The sequence below is a fragment of the Mus caroli genome, chromosome X, assembly GCF_900094665.2.
Source record: "Mus caroli chromosome X, CAROLI_EIJ_v1.1, whole genome shotgun sequence".
Lineage (NCBI taxonomy): Eukaryota > Metazoa > Chordata > Mammalia > Rodentia > Muridae > Mus > Mus caroli.
Window position 1 is genome coordinate 152,181,544 of NC_034589.1, and position 9,377 is coordinate 152,190,920.

Genomic DNA, 9,377 nt, shown 5'->3' on the forward strand with positions numbered 1-9,377 from the left:
GGTGCTTTTCTGACCGGAAGAGGCTTGTGGCCCTACGTAGGCCGGATTTCTGCCTCCCCAACCAGAGCAGTCTCAAGTCCCACGTGACTGGACTGGAGCAGAAGCTGTGTTCCACTCACCAGCAGTCTCAAAATCCTGTGGCCAAACACTTTCTTTCATAAGTTCATTTTGTCATGGCAATGGAAAAGTAACTAGGACAACTACCTTAGTCAAACCAATGTGCTCTATTTTCAGTGAGAGACGCTGTCACAAAAGGAGAATACAGAGTGATACTTTAAGATACCCGCCATCAACCTCTGCCATTCACATGTACACATGCTCATGCATGCATACCCATATGCACACGTGTATCCACATGAACGTGCATCATGGCTGAAAACTGCAGAGAAAAGTTGAGGTTGGCAAAATAAAGCAGAAAAGGTTCTTTAAAAAAATAATATAAAATAAAAAAGGAAGAAAGTGAAGCTGATTCTTGAGGACAGGGCCATCACCATCTTGTCCCTCAGTGCTTCAGGGTGACTCTGTGTCTTCCTTCCCTGAGATTCAGCTGATTGATCTCATCCTCCTTTCAGCGATGTGGAGTGGACCTCAGGCCAATGTGAAGGCTCAGACCAAGAAGCTGGCAATACTTTAACCTTCGGTATCAACCAGTCTTATGGCAAACAGAAATCATGTGCACAGATCTGTGTTCATTTCTTATGTCTGGTAAGTAGCCATGAAGATAGCTAGGTTCTGTAGTATGACTAAAAGGAACTAAGAGAGTTTAAAGTTTCCATGAAAAGAGGGGAATGAGTGTTTCTCCAAGCCAGCAAACCTCTCACTCTGTCCTCTCCATCCATCCACTGAAGATCTCCTGGGGACCACAGATGCAAGCTGGATCGTCTCCTCTTTTATGAGCCTGCTGTGTGCAGCTAAATAGCTCTACCTCTTGCTAACAGAGAAAGAATACTCCTTTATTGTGTCTGTGGGCATCTTTCCACCAATCACATCAGCATCCTGCTGAGATTGCTCTGCAATGAGCTGTCCAAAGATCCTTCCAATAAATCCCCCTTTACCTAACTGTCCTTCAGTGTTGCTTTGTCATCTGCTGTGAAAAGCTCCAATATAAACAGCAATGGGTGCTCAGAAGTCTAACCATTATCCAGCTTATGTGACAACAGTGCACTTGATATACTTGATGTAAAATTCAAATAGGTATTACCATCTTCACACAGGAACTCTAGACTGTGGTAATGATTTTTTTTTAATTAGGATCAGCTTGCCTAATTGACAAAGTGTAGTGTAGGAACCCCTCTTTTACTTAGTTGTGACTCTAGACTTTATGTTCTAGGGCTAGCAATTGTTTCAAACTTTATTCCATATTTTGAAGGTATGCAACATGATATCTTGATATTCATGTATGTGTATATATGTTTAGGTATGTACATAATGAGGTGACATGAGTATTACAGTCAAGTATAATGACACCCACCATTTCATGTGCACTTACCTTCTTTCTCTTATAGTGACAATAATATCTAAAATCTAGTTCCTTGGCAAATTTCAATCATGCAACATAACATTATTTATTATATCCCCCATATTAGACATCAGCTCTGCAGATATTCATCATACATCATTGCAGCTTTAACCCTTTGGTCTATATCTTCCTCTGCTCAATATAACCACCTTTTTACTTTCACTTTTTTAACGTGTTTTTTTTTTTAAGTGAGGAAGGGATGGGAGAGGAGGTTACAATAGACAGAAGTGAAGAGGACCAAAGTGAAACTGTATCTTTTGTGTTGTTGTTTTTTATTCTTATTTGATTCATGTGCATATTTTGTCTGTGAATGTCTGTGCATCACAGGCATGCCTATGCCACAGAGGCTAGAAGAGGGTATCTGATCCCCCAAGCTGCTATGTGGGTAGGTTCTAGGACTCAAACCTTGGTCCTCTGAAAGAGCAACCAGTGTTCTTCATCACTGAGCCATCTCTCCAGTCCCTGAAACAGTGTCATATTAACAAGACTGAACCACTACATGCATTATCTCGCAGTACCTATGGTTGCCTACACAAAATCAGGCCAATCAACACTCTAGCACGGAGTGGGGAGGAGCTAATGATCCCTGATTTCTATCTGAAGACCTACTGACAGTTGGAGGTTTCAGGGGAGGAAAAGTCAATTTTCTTTAAGAGTGTGGCCCCTGGTAGGTCAGCCACCCAGTGGATGGCCCCATACCCATGAGTATATGGGCAGAATTTGTTGGACTTGTTCAGCGGGTTGATTCATCATGTTTGTCAACTTGACTACTTCTGGAATCAACTAAAATCCAAACATCTGGGTACATCTATGAAGATTTTCTTGATTGGATTATTTAAGATATATGTGTACATACATACACATATATACCAATTTCTTTATCCATTCATCTATAATGAAGACCAGTTGTTTCCACATCTTGGCTATTGTAAATGATGTTTCAGTGAACATAGGAATGCAGCTATCTCCAGGACAGGCTGATTTCACTTCTCTTCAGTGTAAACCCAGAAAAGGATTGCTGACTCATATGGTAGCTTGTTTTGAATTTCTTATGAGTTTTCACACTCTTTTCCACAATGGCTGCAGTAATCTACATTCTTGCCTCCTATGTACAAGGCTCCTTCTTGCTACACCCCCTCCAATACTGCCTACCTCGTGTCCTTCTTTTAAAAAGGATTCCATTAAGAGGACTCACAATCTTTATGGCAGCAAAAAAAAAAAAAAAAAAGTTGTAGAATTCTGTCTCCTCTAACATTTGACTCTTTCTTTTTTTTTTTTAAGATTTATTTATTATGTTGAATAGGTAGGGAGAAAGTGGGCAGCCTTATCAAAAGATGGCCTAGTCAGCCATCACTGGAAAGAGAGGCCCATTGGACATGCAAACTTTATATGCCCCAGTACAGGGGAACGCCAGGGCCAAAAAGTGGGAATGGGNGGGTAGGGGAGNGGGGGGGGGAGGGTATGGGGGACTTTTGGGATAGCATTGGAAATGTAGTTGAGGAAAAAACGTAATAAAAAATATTTTTTAAAAAGATTTATTTATTATATCCAAGTACACTGTAGCTGTCTTCAGATGCACCAGAAGAGGGCATCAGATCTCATTATGGATGGTTGTGAGCCACCTTGTGGTTGCTGGGATTTGAACTCAGGACCTTCAGAAGAGCAGTCAGTGCTCTTAACCACTAAGCCATCTCTCTAGTCCACATTTGACTCTTTCATAATCAGACAACAGCATTCCTGAATCAGAAAAGAAGAGATTAAGGGTGTTTGTCTTACTTAGGGTTTTATTGCTGTGAAGAGACACCATAGTGACTCTTATAAAGGAAAACATTTAATTAGGGCTAGCTTACAGTTTCAGAGGTTTAGTTCATTATCTTCATGATGGGCAGATATGGTGCTGGAGAAAGAGCAGAGGGTTCTATACCCAGATTAGCAGGCAGCAGGAAGAGAACTAGTTTGAGCTTTTGGGTCCTCAAAACCCACCCCCAGTGACTCACTTCCTCCAACAAAGGCACACCTACCTCACTGAGGCCAAACCTCTAAAAGTGCTACTTCCTGTGGACCTATGGAGGCCATTTTTATTCAAACCACCCCAGATGTCATTTGCTTTTTGGTTTTCTTTGGGGGAGGGTATTTTTTGGTAGAGAGATTACTTATTTTGTTTTTATTATTGTTGTGTTAAAGCAAGGTTTTTTTGTATACTGGGATAGCCTCAGACTCAGTGCTTAGCAAGGAGTGACCTTAAACTTCTGATTCCCCTGCCTCTTAATCCTAGTCCTGAAATTATAGGTGTGTGCCAAAATGACTGATTTATCCAGTGCTAAGGATCATCCTGTAGGCTTCATCAGCTAGGAAAACTAACTTAGCTACATCTCCAGCCCAAGAAGCTGCTATTTGTTGACAGAGAAAACTTTAAGATGTACATCAATGGCCAAGGCTATTTAATAATTGTTAAATCTATTATGTGCCTGACATTGCTGGTGAAAGAACATAGTATTGCTCCAAATTCATAAATGGCTACTTTGCATGTCATACCGAACACTCTCTGAAAGGTAACCCTAGATTTTGTATCAACGCATAGAATCATATGTGTACAAATGACATGAAAGCAGATGTGAAACTTTCCAGGAGAACAAAGGAGATTAATAAGAGAAAAGCCAAAAGAAAGTTGAGGGGGTATTGGGGGTATTGAAGCGGGAATATACTGGAGGAGCATTGTTGTATTATATACAAGAATGAAAAAAGTTGTTACATAAGCCAGCATGATAAAAATAAAAGTAACAGTAAAGTAAGGAATGGAGAAATGGCATAGTCAGGAAAGTGCTTGACAGGAAAACAAAAAGACTTGAGTTTTATCCCCAGCACCTATGTAAAAGCCCAGCATTTGAGCAGCGGAGACAGGCAGATCCCTGCAGTTTGCTGAGCAGCTGGTCTAATCTAATTGGTGAACCCTAGCCCTAGTGCGAGACTCTGTCTCAAAAGCAAACAAACAAACAAACCCAAAGGGGATAAATGTGGCATTGGTGGCACACGCCTTTAATCCCAGCAGTTGGGAAAGGCAGAGGCAGGCAGAATTCTGAGTTGGAATGAGGCCAAGTCTGGTCTACAGAGTGAATTCCAGGACAGCCAGGGCTACACAGAAAAACTCTGTCTAGAAAAAATGAATTTATTATTCTCTGCTTACCATGGGCAGGGACTGGTCCTCATGCCTTTGCACTATGGCTTTGTAGTCAATTAGTGGTTTGCTTGCTTCCATTCTCAGGCTCTCTTACATTCCTTTACATTTACTTCTGACACTGCAACGATCCTTTTGTCCTTGCACCACCACCCTCTCCACCTACATGTGAGAATTCCAGTTTCATTTGCCAGAATATGGGCATGCACTGGCACTTTGCTGGCACTTTTCAGAGCAAGTTGCTCAGGGCTGGGGAATGTGAAAGCTGACAGTGAACAGGCACCAATTATGCGCCTCCCTTGAGAGCAGACATTTTCCTCAAAGAAGTTGGTGACATAGAGATGGTATCCCTGTTTCCCTAATGGGGAAACTGAGTTCTAGGGAGGGAGCAGTACTCAAAGAAAGCTGTAGAGAGACTGAATCAGTGAAGTCCCAGAAACCTATATCCAGCCTGTGGGAACCCAGTTTTCCAGAGTTATGCCCTTCATTACCTGTCAGCGTCAAGTTTGGTTACACATCAGAATCATCGGGAGAGTTAGACATGCATGGACACACATACAAACACACACATACTTGACTTCTATCTTAGAAGTCCTATTTATTATTGTTTAAAAATGACATTTTGGTTGGGAAGCCTTGAGGCAAAAGACAGACAGATCTCTGTGAGTTCCAGGTCAGCCTGGTCTACATAGCATGTTCTAGGCCAGGGGTACACAGTTTGAATCTATTTAAAAAACAAACAAACAAACAATGACATGTTCCTATATACGTATCATCATACCTTGCTCTTACTCAACTCTCCTACAGCCCCATCTCATCCCTTCTGCTCCTGTCCATGGTCCCCTTCTGCTACTTTGTTGCACACACATGTGTATATTTAAATCTGTATTCTGCATGTGAGAGACAGCATGCAACAGTTTTGTGTTTGCTCCCCTTTATTCTCGTTCTCCCCATTCATTTCACCTCATAGTAGCTCCTTTTACTTTCATGCTCTCCTTCCATTCCTATTCACTCAAAAGTTGACAGATGAGAGAAAAGGGATGTTTGTCCTTCTGAGTCTGGTTTATTTCACTTAACATGATAATCTCTGGTCACACCCATTTTCCTCCAAATAACAAGCACTCCCCAGCTGAATAAGATGTCCTTGCGTGCATATCTGCATTTTTTCCATCCGTTCATTTGTTGGTGAGTATAGCTATTCTATTTTGAGTGGGTGGTGCCTGAGCATCTGTATTTTCCTTCAAAGCCTTTCAGATGTTTCAAATGAAAACCCAAATTATGCTAGTATGTGCTTCCTCTCAAACCACAGCATGAAACAGCAGAGGCTGTATCTAAAAATAGCTCTAGAGGCACCGGTCCACAGTGTTAAAGGAAACGCTGGGTAATTTCACCTAGGATGCTTCACTCATCTGAAGTGTTTATGATAGGCCTGGGCCAGGACAGACAATACTGATCACCTCCAGGGATCAGACCTTAGCTCTGCTAATGAAGCTGCATGTCCTAGCCAACTTGGCACACACCAAAAATTTCCTTCCCCACGTCTTGACCCATTCCAGGGTCATCTGTGGTGACTAAAGAAGACTGTCTGGCACATGCAGACAGCTCTTCCCTCGGGCAACTGCCAGTGTCTCTCTGCTTGTCTGCCTGTGGCTTCCTTAAAGCACCTTTAGAGCTGCCCATCTTGTGCCCAGGCTGTCCAGGAAATGCCTCGGATTTATCACCTCCAGGGGCAGCCCTTAACCAGTGAGAGACCAACCAAAAAGTCTGTGGCTAAGCATCTCAGCTTTCTTGTTCTCAGTGAGACCATTTGGAAGCTTAGTTCACTCACTGATTATTTCCTCGGTAACTCATCCTTTTTAGTGACTTCCCCTGGGCTTGTATAACATGCTCCCTCTGTCCCTCAGGCTTCCCTGGATCGCCTCCACAGTTAACTCAAAGCTTTCCGATCTCGGTTTCTGAGTCCCACACTGCAGATCTCTGTTTTAGTCCCAAACTAAAACGACCTCTGAGTGGCTCATTTTGACCTCCGCTCTAAATAAGCATCAAGACAAGGAAGACACTAATTGGTGCATAAATAGCCTTCCCCAGTGCTTTCATTCTAATCACAAAAGGAGGAAGATGTTGTCTAGCTCTGCCACAAGAGTGTTTTAGAATGGATGCCATGGGCTTGAAATTCTTGAGAGAAATGTATGTTGTTATCATAATGAAGACAAACATGGATTAATTTTTCCCCAAATGCATATACTTTGCTGCTAGTGGGCTCCTCCCAAGGAAAAATGACCTACTAGAGGAAACATTAGAAATAATTCTGTTGTTTATACAGCGGATATTCAAGCAGTCATTGTAACAACGTCAGGGCTATTCTTTCTTTTTCTTCAAGTTCTATCATGAATCCATGCTTCATTATGTAAAACTCTGTGTTAAAAAATGTGTGTCATGGAAACATTTTTCACTGAGTGGGGAACAAAAACAATTTAACATGGATCACGGGCTAGGAATGACAGAGGAATTCAATATTTTTTCCTGTCCTGTTACAATTTAAATAAAAATGAAATCGAAAGGGGAAGATCACCAGGGTTGCATGAAAAAAAAAAAGCAATATACTTTGGTATTTCTTTGCTGGGTATTATAGCTTATAGCAGTCTTAGCTAGAAAGAATTTGAAATAAAATTGGCTCAAAGATGGGATATTATTATTCTGAGAATAAGAATGAGCAAAAACGTACAGCTCTGTCTGAGTTCAAATCCCTAATGGAATGGATAATCCCACAGTAGAAGAATTTGATTTGAGCTGTGATGGTCTCTTTCATGGCAAGCCAGGGCTCACTACCCTGCGTGTTTCTCTTCACAAAGCAGGACTTCTTCCTAGTACAATTACAGCTCTTAGGTCTCTTTACTGAAGTTTAGAAATCTAGTTTTTATATTGTAAGAAGTCTTAAGCATGTCCTTGAAGTCCAATTAATACAGAACATACCGTGTTAGCCAGATAGTTGCCATTTAGGTGGGTGGTTTTTGTTTTTTGTTTTGTTTTGTTTTGTTTGCCATTTAGTTTTATATTTCATTTTAGCTTCATTTTTGAAAAAAAGAAAACCTAGATTGTGAAACATTTAAACACCACCATTCACAAGGGATATCATAATCTTTCAGAGATTTTTTTTCCACTTAGTCCTCTGGTTCCAGACCTAAGTGGGGAAAAAAAGCAATTTCACTCCTATGTGGGGGTCAGGGCAGGATCACGGTCATTCTGACAAAGTGGGTGCAAAGCTCGTATTTCTTAATGGAGTATGTCAATGCATGAGAGCAAATTGCTTCTGACGGGGGAAAAAAGAAAACAAAGGAAAAGAAATTCAGGTACTACATGTCTGAGGGAGAAGTCAGACTAACAAAGACAACATCTGGAGCACTCCTGGTTGCCAGCCCTGCAGGCTCATGTAACAGAAGGGCATGCAAGCTGAAGAGGTAGGATTTTTTTTTTTTTTTGAAGAATAAGAAGCAGATATGCAGGGAAATAAAGACACTGCGAATTAGTGGAGCTCCAGAGAAGTGCTGTGTTTGCTGGCAAGGACCCTTGAAGATCTCCTCAGTCTGGTCAGCATTTCCACAGCACACAGACAGTTCCACTTAAATGTGATCATCTTGAGCAGAGAGATCAGAGGATTTAGGCTGCATCTGCAGTCTAACATTTTTATTCCTGACAACAGTGGCAATAATGGGCATGTTCATCTATTAATGAAAACTGTAGCCGTGTCCAGATCGTGATGCTGATTAGTCTGGCAGGCCTAGGGATCAACTGCAAAAGGGTACATTGTACAAAATACATAATTCAGGCCAGTCAGATGCCCAAATGGGTAAAGACCCTTTTGAAGAAAGTCTGAGCTTGATCCCCAGCATCCATAAAAAGGGGAAAGGAGACAAGCAACTCCAAAAAGTTGTCACCTGACCTCCATGCAAACACCATGGTATGCACACCCACATACCAATATTGTACACACATAATAATAATGATGAACAAAAAGATGCCTGTTTTTCTGGTAGCAAATAATATGACATTTTCACTGTGAAATGAGAAGATACAATGATCTTTTCAATACTCGTATGGGACCTTGTATCGGTTAGGGAAGCATTCTACCACTGAGTTACACCTCTGACCCTCAATATTTTTCTTTGGGACTTCTCATCTTGGCTATTGGTTCGTAGATTGTCAATGAGAATGAGTTCAGGTGGAGGGCATGAACAATACATGCATATCTCCTTTGAGGCAGATTTTTAACTGAAAGAGGTAATTGTTACCCAGATCTCCAAATATGTTTGTTAGGATTGTTGTCCTTATCAATACTAACTTCTCTAAGTTATCAAATAGCATCATTCCAGTTTGCAAACAACTTCAAGTGTAAGGGGAAAAAACATGTTTGAAATGTATAGTGCTGAGCATAGAAGTAGTTTTGATAATTCTTACCTGAGGTCCTCAGGAGACTTTCTTTCTATTTCACTTCTATATTTTTAATTGTGAGTATTATGCATGTATCTATGTGGGGGCCCACGCATGTGTGAGTTCAGGTACCTTCAGAGTCCACAAAAGGATGTCAGATCTTCTGGAGTTGGAGTTACAGGCAGTTTCGAGCTGCTACCCAGAGTGGGTGGGTATCAAAATTGGGCCCTCAGCTAAAGCAGTGTGTGCTCTTAA